The following is a 17745-nucleotide window of genomic DNA, read 5'->3' as shown; positions in this document are numbered from 1 at the left end:
GCTGTCTCCCGGAGTCTACTCAAGTTTATGTCCATTCAGTCTGATGCCATCCAACCATCTCATCCTCTGTTGCCCTTTCCTCCTGCCTTCAAACTTTCCCAGCATCAGGTTCTTTTCTAGTGAGTCAGCTCTTTGAATCAGGTGGCCAAAGTATTGGAGCTTCAGCTTCAGCATCAGTCCTTCCAATGAATATTGAGAGTTGATTTCCTTTAGGATGGACTAGTTTGATTTTGCAGTCCACTGAACTCTCAAGAGTCTTCTCAAGCACCACTGTTCAAAAGCATCAATTTTTCAGCACTCACCCTTTTTTTATGGTGCAACTTTCACATCCATATATGACTACTGGAAGAACCATAGCTTTGACTATACGAACCTTTGTCGGCAAAGTGATGTCTCTGCTTTTTAATATGCTGTCTAGGTTTGTCATAGCTTTCCTTCCAAGGAGCAAGCATCTTTTAATTTAATGGCTGCAGTTACCATCTGCAGTTATTTTGAAGCCCAAGAAAATAAAACCTGTAATGGCTTCTATTTTTTCTCCTTCTATTTGCCATGAAGTGATGGTACTGGATGGCATGATCTTAATTTTTTTTAATATTAAGTTTTAAGCCAGCTTTTTCACTCTCCTCTTTCACTTTCATCCAGAGGCTCTTTAGTTCTTCTTCACTTTCTGTCATAAGGGTGGTATCATCTGCATATCTGAGGTTGTTGATATTTCTCATGGCAATCTTGATTCCAGCTTGATTTCTCCAGCCCAGCATTTCCCATGATATATACTCTGCATAGAAGTCAAATAAGCAGGGTGACAATATACTTCTTGTACTCCTTTAGCAATTTTGAACCAGTCTGTTATTCCATGTCCGGTTCTAACTGTTGTCTCTTGACCTCCTACAGGAGGTTTCTCAGGAGACAGGTAAGATGGTCTGTCTTATCCCATCTCTTTTTAGAATTTTCCACAGTTTGTTGTGATCCACACAGTGAAAGACTTTAGTATAGTCAGTAAAGCATCTACTATGTTTTTCTGGAATTCTCTTGCTTTCTCTGTGATCTAAGATATGTTGGCAATTTGATCTCTGGTTCCTCTGCCTTTTCTAAACCCAGCTTGTACATCTGGAAGTTCTTGGTTCATGTACTACTGAAGCCTAGCTTAAAAGATTTTGAGCATCACTGTCCTAGCATGTGAAATGAGCACAATTGTATGGTAGTTTGAACATTCTTTGGCATTGCCCTTTTTTGGGATTGGAATGAAAACTGACCTTTTTCAGTCCTGTGGCCATTGCTGAGTTTTCCAAATTTTCTGGCATATCATCTCTTAGAATTTGAAATAGCTCAGCTGAAATTCCATCACCTCCACTAGTCTTGTTCGTAGTAATGCTTCCTACAACCCACTTGACTTCACATTCTAATGTCTTACTCTAGGTGAGTGACCACACCATCATGGTTATCTGGGTCATTAAGACCTTTTTTGTATAGTTTTTTGTGTGTATTCTTGTTTGACTCTACATGATGGGGTGGGGGAAGCACTGGAAATGATAACTGCTTAAGTATTGAGTTGGCCAAAAGTTTGTTCAGGCTTTTCTGTAATATGTTGGGGAAAATCCAAACAAACTTTTTGGCCATTCCAATATATAGTAGGTTTCCATTATTATTTTAAGATTGTAAACTTTTATCAGCTAGGTTTCTTTGGGTAACCAGGAATTATCTAGATGAGTTCTTCTTCCCAATTCTTATACGAACCCAGAAGAAAATAAAGGAGAGGAAGAGGCTGGGGAACACTCATACAGAACATGAAGCTAACTGGCTGTTATGATTTTATTGAGATATAATTGATATAAAACATTTTAGATATACAACAAAATGATTTCATATCTGTGCATACTGGGATGTGATCACCACAAGTAAGTGTAGTCAACATCTATTACTATACATACTTATAGTTTTTTTTCTTCAGCTGAAAGCTTTTAGGATCTACTTAGCAACTTCCAAATATATAATACAGTATTATTAACTATAGTTACCACATTGTACCTACGTCCTCAGGACTTGTTTATCTTATAACTGGAGATTTGTACCTTTTGATCATTTCATTTATTTTGCCCGCCTACTGGCTGTAGCAACCACCAGTGTTTTTTTGTGTACATACGAGTCTGAGCTTTTTCTTTCTTTATTTTTTAAGATTCCACATATAAGTGAGATCATATTGCATTTGTATTTCTCTGACTTATTTCACCTAGCATAATGCCTTCAGGGTCTATCCATGTTGTCACAAATGGCAAGATTCCATTTTTTTTTTTAATGTCTGAAAAGAATTCCTGTGTGTGTGAAAGAGGGTGTGTAATCACATCTTTATACATTCATTCGTCAATGAATGACTTACAATGTAATTATTTTAGTATATTATAAATAATACTACAATGAATGTGGAGTGGCTGATGCATTTTCAAAATTAGTGTTTTCATTTTCTTCAGATAAATACCCTGAAATGAGATTGCTGAATTGTATGGTAATTCTGTTTTCCTTTTTTGAGGAATCTCCATTCACTTCTCCATAGTGGCTATAGCAATTTACCTTACCACCAACAGTCAACAAAGGTTCTCTTCTCTCCACATCCTTAACCAATGCTTATCTCTTGTCTTTTTGATGATAGCCATTCTGAAAAATGTAAGATTATTTCATCATGGGTTTTATTTTATTTTCCTAATGATTAGTGATATTGAGCATCTTTTCATGTGCCTCTTGGTCATCTGTATGATCTTCTTTGGAAAAATGTCTACTCAGGTTCTCTGCCCATTTTTTACTCAGTTGGTTTTTTTGCTATTAGCTCTATGAGTTCTTTACATTTTGGATTTCAGCCTCTTGTTAGATACATGGTTTGCAGATATTTTCTCACATTAAATCCATTGTCTTTCAGTTTGTTAGTGGTTTCCTTTACTGTGCATAAACTGTATAGGTTGATATAGTTCCACTTGTTTATTTTTGTTTTATTGCCTTTTGCTTTTAGAGTCAAATCCCAAAAAATCAGTATCAAGACCTATGTCAGAAAAAAAAAAAAAAAAAAGACCTATGTCAGGGGGCTTACTGCCTCTATTTTCTTCTGGAGTTTTATAGTTTCTGGTCTTCCACTCACAACTTTAATCCATTTTGAGTTAGTTTTTGTGTATAGTATAAGATAAGGGTCAAACACATTCTCATGCATGTAGCTGTCCAGGTCATTTTTTTTTTTTTTCATGTAGCTTTCCAGTTTTTCTAGCACCACTTGTTGAAGAGACTGTCTTTTCTTCATTGTATATTCTTGCCTCCTCTCTCAGAGCTTAACTGACCATAAGCATGTAAGTTTATTTCTGGGCTCCCTGTTCTGTTCCATTGATCAGTGTGTCTGTTTTTGTACCAACACCATACTCTTTTGATTACCATAGCTTTGTAGTCTAGTCAGAAGTCAGGGATAGTGATTTTTCCAGCTCTGTTCTTCTTTCTCAACATTGTTTTTATTTAGAGTCTTTTGTGTTTCCATACAAATTTGAAAACTATTTTTTTCTAATTATATGAAAAGTGCCATTGGTATTTTGATATGTGTTGCACTGAATCTGTAGATTGTCTTGGGTAGCATGGTCATATTAGTATCAATTTTTCTAATCAAAGAACACAGAATGTTTTTTATCTGTTTTTGCCATATTCAGTTTCTTTCATTTGATGGTTTTCCAAGTACAAGTTATTTACCTCCTTTGATGGATTTCCTAGGATGTGTGTGTGTGTGTGTGTGTGTGTGTGTGTGTGTGTGTGTGAATATATATATTGATGTGATGGTAATTGGAGTTGTTTTCCTTAATTTCTCAGTCTCATATTTCACTGTTAGAGAATAGAAATGAAACAGATTTCTGTATATTCAATTTGTATCCTGCAACCATAACAAATTCATTGGTGAGTTCTAGTCTTCTGTAGCATCTTCAAGATTTTCAATGTATAGTATTTCATCTGCAAACAGTGACAGTTTTATTTCTTCCCTTCAAATTTGAATTCCTTTTATTTATTTTTCTACTCTGACTGCTGCAGCTAGGACTTCCAGTACTATATTGAATAAAAATGGCTAGATTGGGCATCCTTGTCTTATTCCTAATCTTAGAAGGAGTACTTTCAGCTTTTCACCATTGAGTATGATATTACCTGTGAGTTTGCTTTATGTGAGCTTCATTATGTTGAGAATGTGAGAATGTTCCCTCTGCCCATTTTTCTAGAGAATTTTTAAAAATTATGAATGGATGTTGAATTTTGTCAAGAGCTTTTTCAGCTTGTATTGATGGTCATACGGTTTTTATTCTTCAGCTGGTCAGTGTGGTGTGTCATATTGATTGATCTGCAAATACAAAAAAATCCTTGCCTCCCTGGGATAAAGGCAATTTGATCCTAATCCTTTCAGTGTATTGTTGGATTTGATTTGCTAATACCTTGTTCAGGATTTTTGCATCTATGTTTATTGGTGACATTGGCCTGTAATTTTTTGTGATATCTTTGATTTTGGTATGAGGGTAATGCTAGGCTCACAGAATGAGTTCGAAACATTACTTTCTCTGAAATTTTTTGTAGTTTGAGAATGACAGTTGTTAACTTCACTAAATATTTGGTGGAATTCACTTGTAAAGCTGTCTGGTCCTGGTCTTTTGTCTGCTGGGAGTTTTTAAGTTACTGATTGAATTTTAATACTGGTAATTGGTGGTTGATTTTTCATTGTTTCAATATTTTTAAATAAGTCATAACATTTTCTTCTGGCCTGAGGAGTTTCTTTTGAGGAAGTCTGCTGACAGTCTTATGGAGGTTCACTTATATCATTTCTCTTTTTCCTCTTGCTGCTTTTCCATTTTTTGTCTTTGCTTTTTGACAGTTTAACATAATATATCTTGGTGGGCTCTATTCAGGTTCAACCTGTTTGGGATTCTTTGGCCCTTATGAATCTGGATGTCTGTTTCTCTCCATAGGCTTGGGAAGTTTTCAGTCATTATTGCTTTAAATATGCTTTCTGTCCCTTTCTCTTTTCTTTTTCTGGAACTTTCTTAATGTGGACATTATTTCTTTTGATGTATCCTATAAATCTTGTAGGCGTCTTCATTTTCATTCTTTTTTCTTCTCTTATAATTTAAAATGTCCTGTGTTCTAGGTCACTAGTTCTTTTGCATGGTCAGGTCTTCTCTTGAAGCTCTCTATTGAGTTCTTCAGCTTAGTCATTGTATTTTTCATCTCTGAGGTTGGTTTGTTTTTGATAATTTCTATTCTTTGAACTTATTGTTTTGGTAATGCACTGTGGTTTTAATTTTCTTTAATCGTCTCTGTATTCCTGTACTTCACTACTTTAAAAGGATTATTCTGAACTTTTTGCCTGACAGTTCATAAATCTCCATTTCTTTAGGGTCAGTTAACAGAGCTTTATTAGCTTCTTTGGTGTCATGTGAACCTGATTTTCCGTGATTGTTTATTCCTTATGTTGGTGTCTGTGCATTTGAGTAAGCAGTCTCCACTTCTAGGCTTTACCGGTTCACTTTGTCAAAAATGGTTCTTCACTACAGCTAAATATGGATTTCTGGACATGACTGCTGGTAATGTCCTAGGGCTCACTATCAGGGTTTTGCTTTGGGTGAGGTCACCACTTAGGCTCTGAGGTCAGGAGTGAGGGTTGCCACTAGCTGGGAACAGTTGGATAGGACTGCTGGCTTTGTTCCCTGCCCAAGCGGAGACTTCAGGAGGGGCTCCATCATTGCCTGGGTCATAGATCTGGCTTCCTAGACTATACTCAGCAGTAATTGGGGTACGAATTAACTTCTCTGCATTGATGGAGCATCAGGGTGTGTCACAGGGCCTGCATAGCTTGTTTAGGAGACATAAATCAGGCAAGACTATGTGCTGAATCCTGAAGAATCCCAAGTATAATGATTTTCTTGTCAGCCATTCTTTGCTGATGAGAAAAGCCACAAACTTTGCTCTCTGAACAAGTACCACTATAAACAAGGCTGTTAGATGAGCTTTGCAGCTTTCTGTGTGGTCTGGTTAGGTTTCCTGATTGGACAGGCTGAAGGATGCATTCAACAATGGACAGGACTATGAATCATTTAACTGCTTGGGCACAGTGAGAGAACTAGCTCCAAAGCTGGTAAGGTACATCGTGGTCTTGACTCAGGCTGATCCATGCCCCAAGCTCCCTGGCAAAATAGGGTCCCTGTCTTGGCTTTGAAGCCTATCAGTTCTGCCTGCTATACTCTCTGCTCAAACACTGCTGAGCTACATACATGGCTTCCAGGTGTTCTTGGCAGTCTTTCTGGTCAGACAGTGTCAGGAGCTATATTCAGGAATGGGCTAGGCTATGACTCAGCTCCCCTGCCTGGGTGGGGACAGACCATGTGCAAGGGCCAGCAAGTCTTTGCTTGAGGACCCAAACCTGACAGACTTGCACTTCATCCAGGACCCTTGTCAGGATGCACCACTGACTTGGTTCTGAAGAAGAGCAAAGCCTCTGCTTGGGATTGCTAAGAAGGGTGCTTCAGGTAGGAACTGAGTCTGCCAGAGTTCAGTTGCTGGTTGTTGCAAGCTCCTTCCCTTTCTCTATCATAAACAGATTCCCAGTGGTTAAGCCCTGCAGACGCTCCTGCAGTTTCCATGGGGTAAGACCAGATTGGAGGCTCCCCAAAAGCAATCCATAACACTGGGGGAACTGAATAACCATCTTGGGCATTCTTTTGCCCCTGCTGGAACTGTAGGCTCAGGGGAGATCCTCTCTGTGTGGATACCTCTATGCCAGCCTGGGAGGTTGGGTGATACAGTTAGCATAAGCCACTCCTCTTACCCTTCTAATGTAATCTGTCTTAGTCTCTGTGTTGCAGGGGTATGTCAGCCTCACCCCTATGTTCTAGGATTCTCTCAGTGATATTTTGTCTGTGAAGAGTTGTTAGTTATTGTTCTTGGTTGAGGGATGAGCAAAGTCAGGAATGTTTTATGTCACCATCTTGGTAGATGGTGTAGAACTACTAATCGTTTTGAACAGTGATGACGTGTATAATTCAGAAAAAATAAAGTTACAAATTCACTGATAAGTCACCCACTAAGTCTCTTGGTAAGTAGTAGACCAACCTGACTTCTGAAGCCAGCACAAAATTGACATTTCAACACTCTGTAATGTTTTTCATTATAGAAAGATGGAAAATAGAGCAAATGTGAAGAAATAGCCCAGAGGAGCACCACTCAAAGATAATAGTTAAATATTTTTGTATAATCTGAGTTTTTCTAGGCATTTTTTCAACAACTGAGTTCCTATCTGGCAAGTACATTTGTGTCCTATATTCACATCTAAAAATGTCGAAACTGTGTAAGAAGATCATTTGTTGGGGAAAAAAAAGCCAACCACATACCCATAGTAAAGTAATTTAGCATACATATTCTATTGAAAAGGAAGTCAGTGCCATCATTTTCATGCAAAAAAAGAAGCAGAAAGATGAATAATTCTTTTGACAGGAAGCAGTATATAGTATATATATGAAGGGCATAGGTGGCAGAATCAGGTTCTGCCTGGGCAGAAACAGGTGCCCAGGTTCAAATCTCAGCTCTCTGCTTTTGGGCTATAGACTGGACACCATCAAAATCACCTTGAGCCTCAGTTTCTGTCAAATAAAAATAGTAATAGTGCCTGTCTGCTACTCTTGCTATAAGGAGTACCTGTAAAACAGTGAGTACAGAGCCGGCATGTAGTGAACATTCTCTAAACATTATTATTGAAATTATAATAACCATCTAGTGGGTAACATTTTTATAGCACAAAAATATATAATATCAGGCAGGATGAAGAAAGGCCTGTGTCGTCAGTGCGAGAGAAAGGACAGGAGGGAGAAGCTCCTCTCTGGAGAGATTTAGCAGACCTTCGTTAAATAAATGAATTTATTTATTCATTAATAAATAAATGGGTTACTTTAACAGCAAAGTTGAAGAGCTATTGGAGTGATTTTGGTGGCATCAGATTTGGGGATAAAGAAAAGATTGTATGGGAAGGGCAAAAGCTACTTAGGGTGATCCAGCTGGTGAAAACTATCAAAATTCAATGCAGCAGTGAACTCGGAGAATAGGTCTTGCATGGCAGGATGCCTCCTGAAATACATGAATTAATTAGGTTTTGAAAAACAGTGCCTTGGGTCCCTGACAGAGAGAGAGTGTGAGGCAGGAAGCTTTAGAGAGAGAACCTTACGAATAAAGTGCTCAGAGATAATACAGACCTCTAATAATTGACAGAATCCTTCAGGGTATTCCTTTTTAAGTGGAGAAATTATAATTTATTTAGGAGTAGGGGTGGAGGGGGAGACTGGAAGACTAGCTCTCCCTGGAGAATATAATATCCTAGAAAAAACAGATTAGTCCAGGACATGTATCACTTGATCAAACACAGTAAGAAATAAAACAACAAATGCTGGACCAAATGATCTTCCTTTTCTCAGTTCTTCTCTTAGGGAGATGCATAAACCGGTGTGTGTGTAGCAGGGAGGGTGGAAATAGTCAAGGAGAAGGCACAAGGTACTGAAAAGAGCTGTGACCTAAAAGCTTAGGTATCCAATTTTAGTTCTGCTAATTAGGTGAAAAGTCACACTTTACTACTGCCTTGGTTTTCTGATCTGTAATTTGGGGGTGTAACATCTATTCTACCTTGAAAACTATCAGGAAAGACATAATGGGATAATGATCTATCAGTCAAGTTTAGTCAGGGGACAGAGGCCACACCAGATTTGGGGAGGGTTTTAGTAGAGAGAGGAGTTAAGTAGGTATAATTATTAAATGAATAACTAAAAAGGCCAAATAACAGTTTAAAGTATGGTAGAGGAGGAAATTACTAGAAGCAGCTATACACTTAAGGGTTAAACAATAAAGAAGAGAGGGTGGAATTATTAGAAATCAGAGGTTTAAAGAAGAGGACCACAGAGCTGACACTCGGATCTTGGAAAAGAGGGTTCTGAGGGGCTGATGCTGGTGCTCTGAGTTTAGAGATGAGGCTCTGTGCCACTGGGCTCTGCCCTCTGAGGACTGTACACTTGTCAGAAGATCCTGGTGTTTGGGGGCACAAGAAAGCTACTTCAGCAAATACTAGAAGAACTATATTGGATCCTGCTACCGGAAGGCACTGCCAGTGCTGGAATTAAGAAGGGAGGCTGAGGGGTGCTGACAGAATAGAAAGGAGGCCACAAGAAGAAAATCTCTCCTTTCTCTTCTTGCAGGCCAATCTCCCTCTAGTGCACCCCATCCCCTTCCCAACTGATCAGCTGTCCTAGCCCACGCATAACAAAGCAGCGTATGTAAGGGAGGGTTTTCAGCTGGCAAACAATAGCTTCATGTCTGACACAGTGCCCACAAAGGTTTATGAGAACCTGCCTGTCTTACAGGTGTTTTGAAAAGGATGTCTCCATTACGTTAGAAAACAAGGGGGTTGCTTTAAAGAACTGAGTGAACCAAACAGGTCCTCACTCACCCTAGAGCTTTCGGTCATGATCTGCAACTCAGAGGATGTGATCCAGTGCAACGAAGGTAGAAAATATTAACTTTGAGGACTGATGCGTGGCCTAAATAAGTTTGCACTGGTCTTGGAGTCAAGAGATCTAGTCACAACACACCAGCATAACTCTGTCCTCACTTTGCACCCTGGATTCCAAGATAGTATGATTCTACATAAACCTGGCTCTTTAGAGGGGCTAGAATATTTTGTAATCTTCTTAGCTCACCCATTTTCTACCTCCTTCTAATACATATATCTTAAGTGAGGTTGGGTCCTAAAGTCAGCAAATAAGAGGGAGGTCAACTGTGGTCTAAATTACTTAGAAATATGCCATTTTGAGACCCACATAGAACTATTCATCTGCACAGATGATCCTCCAGACTTAGGGCAATGTGTTCAGTGGGTGAGTACCTAAGGAAACCATTAAATTGCTGAAAGGCCATGTTGTATAAATGTGTATCACTAAATGCTAGGCTCACATTAAACCAGCACATGGAAGCTAAAATCTATATATTTACTTCTTAGAACTTATTCTCATGTAAGTTCTGTAATCATGAAGGAGAATGGCAGGAGATATTTAAACAGTATCATTTACTCACTGTATCCTTTTTGTTTCCTTGTTTCGCTAAAATATGTATACCTACCAGGATGACTAAAATGAAAAAGAAACTCTTAAGGTTTTTTGAAGATAAAGAACAACCAGAGCTCTCCTATGTGGTTGGAATATAAATTGAATAATCTCTTTTGGAAAATGGGAACATATACCAAACCTTATAACCCAGTGATTCCACACCTGTGTACCTATCTGCTACCATCCATACTGTGTGGTTTTATACAATGCTTAATAATAAGTGAATACTATATATGTTGTTAGGATAGTTCCAACTCTTGGGGTTAGAAGTGAGACAAGAGCATAAAGGAGACTTCTACAGTGCTAGTAATGTTCTGCTTTTTAAAAAAAATTATAATATATTTGACATCTAATATTGCATAAATTTAATGTGTATGATGTTAATTTGTTACATTTATATATTATAATTACCATTGTTGTGGTAATTAGCACCACTATCATACTACCTAATTATTCTCTTTTCTAGTGGTTGGAATTAAGTTTTAATCTTTTAGGAAGTTTGTTGATTATAATATCATTGTCTATATCTTCTGTTCTATGCATTAGAGTTCTAGAACTTATTTACTACTTGTAAGTTTGTATCTTTAAACTTCTGTCCTATCTCCCCACTTCCATCACCTCGTAACCACCATTTTACTCTCTGTTTTTACTAGTTTGGCTTTTTTAGATTTCCACATTAAGTGATATTATACTTAGTATTGATATAATGTGATCAAGCCCCATCCATGTGTCTCAAATGACAAGATGTCCTCCTTTATTATGGCTAAGTGATATTCCATTACATATATATACCACTTTTTTATCCATTCATCTGTTGACGGGCACTTAAGTTGCTTCTGTATCTTAGCTATTGTGAATAATGCTGCAATAAATATGGAAATACATATATCTCTTTGAAATCCTTGTGGAATTTGTGTATCTTTTTTTAATTTAGAATCACCAGCAATTTTCTTTCATATTGAAGTATAATTATTTATAATATTGTGTCAGTTACAGGTTTTTTTCAGATTATATACCATTACAGGTATTACAAGATACTGAATATATTTCCCCTGTGCTATACAATAAATCCTTGTTGCTTGTCTATTTTATATATAGTAGTTTGAAACTGTTAATCCCAGACTCTTAATTTGACCCTTCTTCACTCTCCCCTTTGATAACCATAACTTTGTTTCCTTTGAGAGTCTGTTTCTGTTTTTTATATAGACTTATTTGCATTATTTTTAGATTCCACATAGAAGTGGTATCATATAGTATTTGTGTTTTTCATCTAATATACTTCACTAAGTATAATATTCTCTAGATCCACCCACATTGCTGGAAATGGAAATAATATACTGTTTCTTTATGATAAATAATATTCAGTTGTTTATCACAGTTTCTTTATCCATTTATCTGTTGATGGACATCAGGTTGTTTCCTTGTCTTTGCTATTTTTAAATAGTGCCACTATGAATATTAGGGTGCATGTGTCTTTCTGAATAGAGTTTTCATCTTTTCCAGATATATGCCCAGGAGTGGGGTTGCTGGATCCTATGGTAACTTTGTTTTTAGTTTTTCAAGGAACCTCCATACTGTTTTCCCTAGTGGCTACATAAATGTACCTTTCCAGCAACAGTGTACAGGGTTCCCTTTTCTTCACAACTTCTCCATTTATTGGTAGACTTTTGATGATTGCAATTCTGGCCAGTGTGAGGTGATACCTCATTGTGGTTTTGACTTGCATTTATCTAAAATCAGCAATATTGAACATCTTTTCATGTACCTTTAGTCATCTGTATGTCTTTGGAAAAATGTCTGTTGAGGTCTTGTCTCATTTTTTAATCAGGATTATTGATTTTCTTGGACATTGAGTTATGTGAGTTCTCCCTATATTTTGTATATTAAATCCTTGTCAGTTGCATCAGTTGCAAAGATTTTTTTTCCAGTAGGTAGGTTGGTTTTTGTTTTGTTGATGGCTTTCTTTCCTGTGCAAAAGCTTTTAGGTTTGATTAGATCTCATTTGTTAATTTTTGCTTTTATTCTTTATCTTAGATTTATCGAAGAAAATGCTGCTATGATTTTTGTCCAAGAATGTTTTGCCTGTATTCTCTTCTAGGAGTTTTATGGTGTCATGTCTTACATTTATGTCTTTAAACCATTTTAGTTTATCTCTGTATTTAATGTGAGGGAGTTTTCTAATCTTACTGATTTAAATATAGCAGCATTTGCAGCACCACTTGTTGAAGTGACTGTCTTTTCTCCATTTTATGTTCTTGCATGCACTCTTGTAAATTAAATGACCATAGGTATGTGGATTTATTTCTCTATCCTTTTCCATTAATCTATAGGTTTCTTTTTGTGCCAACACCTTGCTGTTTTGATTACTATAGTTTTGTAGTATAGCCTGAATTCTGGAAGGCTATGCTTCCACTTTTGTTCTTTTTCCTTGGAATTACCTTGGCTGTTCTGGGATTTTTGTGGTTCCATATAAATTTTAAGATTATTTTTTCTAGTTCTGTAAAAAACAAAAAAAGATCAGGGATATTTTCATAGGAATTGCATTAAATCTGTAGAATGCTTTGATTAGTATGGCCATTTTAACAAAATTCTTCCAGTCCAAGTGTGTGGGATATCTTTCCCTTTGAATCATCTTAAATTTTCTTTATCAATGTTTTATAGTTTTCAGTATCTAGATCTTTAATCTCCTTGGTTTTTATTCCTGGGTATTTTATTTTTTGGTATAATTTTAAACTGGGTAGTTTTTGTATTTTCTGTTTCTGATATTTCATTATTAATGAAATTAATTAATGTAAAGAATTATATAAATATAAAAAGTATAAATATAAATATAAAAATAATTAATGTAAATAAATGCAACAGATTTCTGTATATTAATGTTATATGTTATGACCACTGAATTCATTCATTAGAATGAGTAGATTTTGTGTGGAGACTTTAGGGTTCTCTATATAAAGCACCATGCCATCTTCAAATAGTGACATGTTTAAATCTTCCCTTCCAACTTGGAAATTAAAAAAATTTTTCTTATCTGATTTCTGTGGCTAGGAATTCCAATACTATCTTAAATAGACATGGTGAGAGTGAGCCTCCTTGGGTGGTTGTTGAATTTAAGGCGTTCAGGTTTTCACTGTTGAGTATTATGTTGGCTGTGGGTTTGTTATAAATGGTTTTTATTATGTTGAGGTACATTTTCTGTAGACCCACTTTGGTGAGAATTTTTATCATGAGTGAATGCTGAAGTTTGCCCAGTACTTTTTCTGAGTCTATTGAGATGATCATGTGGCTTTTGTCTTTCCCTTTGTTAATATGGTGTGTCACATTGAGTATGTTGAACCATCCTTGGGACCTTGGAATGAATTTGATTTGATCCTGAGGTATGATTCTTTTTATGCATTGTTAGCTTCAGTTTGCTAATATTTTATTTAACATTTTTGCATCTATACTCATCAGAGATATCAACCTGTAATTTTATTGTTCGGTAGTGACTTTGTTTGGTTTAATTATCAGGGTGATGAATGCTCCATAGAATGACTTTGGGAGTGTCTCCTGCTCTTTGGTGGTATAAATTCTTCCTGTATGCTTGTTAAAATTCCCCAGTGAAGCCATTGGTTCTGGACTGTTTTCATGGAGCTTTATTACAAATTCTATTTCACTTCTAGTGATTATTATGTTCAAATTATCTATTTCTTCTTGACTCAGTCTTGGCAGGCTGTATGTTTCTGTAAACTTGTTCATTTCTTCTAGGCCATCCAATTTGTTGGCATATAACTATTCATAGTACTCGCTTATGATTTTTTTGTATTTCATGGTATCAATTGTTATTTCTCCTCTTTCATTTATTTTATTTGGGTCCTCTCTCTTTTCTTCTTGTTGAGCCTGGCTAAAAGTTTGTTAGTTTTGTTTATCTTTTGAAAAAGCCAACTCTTGGTTTTTATTGATTTTTTTCCTATCACTTTTTATCTCTTTTATTTCCTGTCTGTTATTTTCTTCCTTCTGCTGTCTTTGTGGGGTTTTTTATTTTTGGTTCTTTTTCTGATTATTTTAGGTGGTAGTTTCAGTTGTTTGAGATTTTTATTGTTTCTTGGGGAAGGCTTGTATTGCCTATGAACTTCCCTCTTAAAATTATTTTGCTACATTGTGCAGATTTAATAAGGTTGTATTTCCATTTTTGTTCATCTCAAGATATTTTCTGATTTCTTGTTTGACTTCACTATTTACCCTTTGGTTTTCAGTAGCATATGATTTAGTGTCGATGTATTTGTTCTTTTCCCCTTTTTCTTTTCATTTTTGTTTTCTAATTTCATACTATTTAATTAGTTGAGGCTTATTTTGTGACCTAGTGTGTGGTCTATCCTAGAAAACATTTCTTTTCTTGAAAAGAAGGTGTAGTCTGTTTCTGTTTTGTTTTGTCTTTTGGATGTAGTGTCCTGTAGATATTAATGTCTGACTAGTCTGTTGTGTCATTTAGGACTTTTGTTGTCTTATTGACTCTCTGTCTAAATAATCTATACATTAATGTCAGTGGAGTATTAAAATCCCCTACTATTATTGTGTTATTGTCAGTTTCTCCCTTTATACTTGGTATAGTATTTGTTTTATATATTTAGGTTCTCCAATATTGGGTGCATATATGTTAATGAGTTTAGCATCCTTTTCTTGTACTGATCTGTTTATATATAACACCCTTCTTTGTCTTTCTTTGTGGCCTTTGTTTTAAAGTCTGTTTTGTCTGATATGAGTATTGCTACTCCTGTTTTCTTGTCATTGCTACTTGCATGAATTACCTTTTTTCATCACTTCTCCCCAGTCTCTGTGTCTGGTACTCTGAAGTAAGTCTCTTGTAGGCAACATATACCAGATTCTTGCATTTTTATGCAATCTGCTAATCTGCATCTTTTGATCAGAGCATTTAGTTCATTGACATTTAATTATTGATAAGTATGCATTGCCATTTTAAACTTTGCTTTCCAGTTGTTTTTGTAGTTCTTTTTTATTTTTGGTTTTCCTTTTGTGGTTTGATGACTTTCTTTTGTATACTGCTTGAGTTCCTTTCTTTTTGGTTTTTGTGAATCTGTTGTTGCTTTTTGATTTATGGTTGCCATGGAAATCAAGTATGTTGACCCGTGACTACATCTGCTTCAAAGTGAGTCATTCAAATTCAAACACATTCTAGATCTACATTTTTATACTCTCTTCTCTCACATTTTGTGAATTTTGATGTCCTGTTTTACATCTTCTTGCTTATCCTTTTACTGTTTATTTTAGTTATAATAACTTTTATAATTTTTGGTTGCTTTTAATCTATGTCCTGCTTGTTTAAGTGATCTTCAATCCATTTATATAGTTGCCTTTCCTATTGTGATTTTTTTCTTTTCTATGATCTTGCTGCCTTTTCTATTTAGAGACCCTTCAATATTTCTTTTAGGATAGGTTTAGAATTGCTAAATTCTTTTAGTTAACTTGTGTGAAACATTATTTATTGCCCATTCTATTCTAAATGGTGATCTTACTGGGTAGAGTAACAGGTTGTAGATTTTCCCTTTCAATACTTCGAATATATTACTCCACTCCCTTCTGACCTGCAGGGTTCCTGTAGAGAGATCAACTGATAGCTTGATAGGGGTTGCCTTGTAACTGACTCTTTTTCTCTTGCTGCCTTTAGAATATACTCTAACTTTTGCCATCTTAATTATGATAAGTCTCGGTGTGTGTCTGTCCAGATTCATCTTGTTTGGGACTCTCTATGCTTCTTGTACCTGGATATCTGTTTCTTGAGGCTTGAGAAGTTTTCAGCCATAATTTCTTCAGATACATTTTCAGTCTTCTTCACAGTCTCTTCTCCTGAAACTTCTATTATGCATAGGTCTTGTACTGTCTCATAGATCTCATCTGTTGTTTCTTTTTTCCATTTGTCTTTCTATCACCTGTTCTAATTGGATTATTCTCAATTATGTGTTATTTTGTCTGCTATTCATTGGTCTTATCATGGCAATTGAGTTACCTCTTTCAGTTGATTCTTCTTTATAGTTTCCAGTTCCTTGTTACAATGATCTGCCTTTTTATTAGTAATCTTTTGTAACTCCTTTAGCAATTTTAGTATCTCCTTTTTGAATTTAGGGTCTAGCAGACTGGGGAGGTGTGTTTCATTAATCTTTCAGGAGGTTTCCTTGTTCTTTTAATTGGAAATAGTCCCTCTGGTTTTTCATTTTAATTAACTCTCTCTGTCTCTATGAATTTAGGAGAAAGTTATCTACTGTGGTCTTAAAGAGGAGTTTTCATGTGACAGTGTCCATATGTAAACTGTGTATGTCCCATATTTTTGGTGTAATAGCTAATTTCAATATGGATGCCAGGCATGTCTTTCCTCGAGTGTGCTGGCCATTATCCCCTTGGCAGGTGGTGTGATTGGTGTGGTAGTATCTAGAACCTGTGTAGGATTTGAGGTGGGGCTGCTTCTTTGCTCTGTTGCTGTTACCAATCTGTTGGGAGTAGGGTTTGTTCTCTAACTGTTGGAGTGGAAGCACTGAGGCTCCAGGTTCAGTCAGGCTCTATTGCTTTTGAGTGTGTGCCCTACCTAAAAAGGAGGTGATTCCTGAAGCAGGTGAGGCCTGTTCAGTCACAGAGGACCTATACACTGCCCATATTGGTGTCCACAGTTCCACTCAGAAGCAGGCCATGATTGCATGTCTTTCTCTGTTGTATTTGTCCTAGATCTAGTGCAAGGCTATGGTATGAGGTAGGCTGTGGTTGACAGTTGGAGCATTGTAGCTTCAGGAATTGTTGGGGTGGTGGTGCTGCCTGAGATATGGGCTGCCTCTATGGCTGGCTTCTCCTAGAATCTCTCTGCCCCAGAATTAGTGCTAAGCTGTGGTGTGGAGAGGGTAAAGTTGGGCCTTCTCATGGGAAACGAGCCACTGTGTGTTCCTGCTCAGGGCTTGTCTACCAAGATTCAGGGCTCGGTTGTTGCATGCTCACTGTGGAGCTGCCCACTGTATGCGCCACCAGCGTCCCCTGCAACCTGACCACCGCCCAAAGTCTGTGTTGACAGTGGGCTCTGCAGGTCCACTTAGATCACACCTCAGTGCTCCACTCTGTCTCTGCATAGCTGGGCTAAACCTTTGCCCAGATCTTGAGTTAGTCTGTAGTGTGGAGTGAGCAGGGTTGGGGTGTTTACCCCTTTAGATTGGGAAGTACAGTGAGACTGCAATTGCCAGTGCAAGGCTGTTCTCTGCCTTGACTGTTAGCAAGCCAAGTGTGTACTATCCACAAGGTGAGTTTTGACCACTCCAGTCCTTCTGTCTCAGCAGATTTTACAGCAGAGATGGTGTCTCACCTCTGGGCAGGACATCAGGACTAGGATACCCAGATTATAGCTCAGCCTGCTCATTCCTCAAGGCAAGGGTCCACCCATGTGGGTCTTTTTCTTACAGATCCCCTCAAAGGCTATAGGTGCCAACCTGATACCATTTTTTCCTGTTCTACCCAGTAAATGGAGATCGTTCTTATAGCTTAGGTTTAATGGGAATTCTTTTGCCACTATCAGTTAGTGCCCTGTGAGAATTATTCCACATGTAGATATGTTTTTCATGTGCTTGTGGGAGGAGGT

This window comes from Odocoileus virginianus, chromosome 13, assembly GCF_023699985.2.
Source record: "Odocoileus virginianus isolate 20LAN1187 ecotype Illinois chromosome 13, Ovbor_1.2, whole genome shotgun sequence".
Taxonomy (NCBI): Eukaryota; Metazoa; Chordata; class Mammalia; order Artiodactyla; family Cervidae; genus Odocoileus; species Odocoileus virginianus.
The sequence above is the reverse complement of the archived record's forward strand: the minus strand, read 5'-3'. Positions refer to the sequence as shown.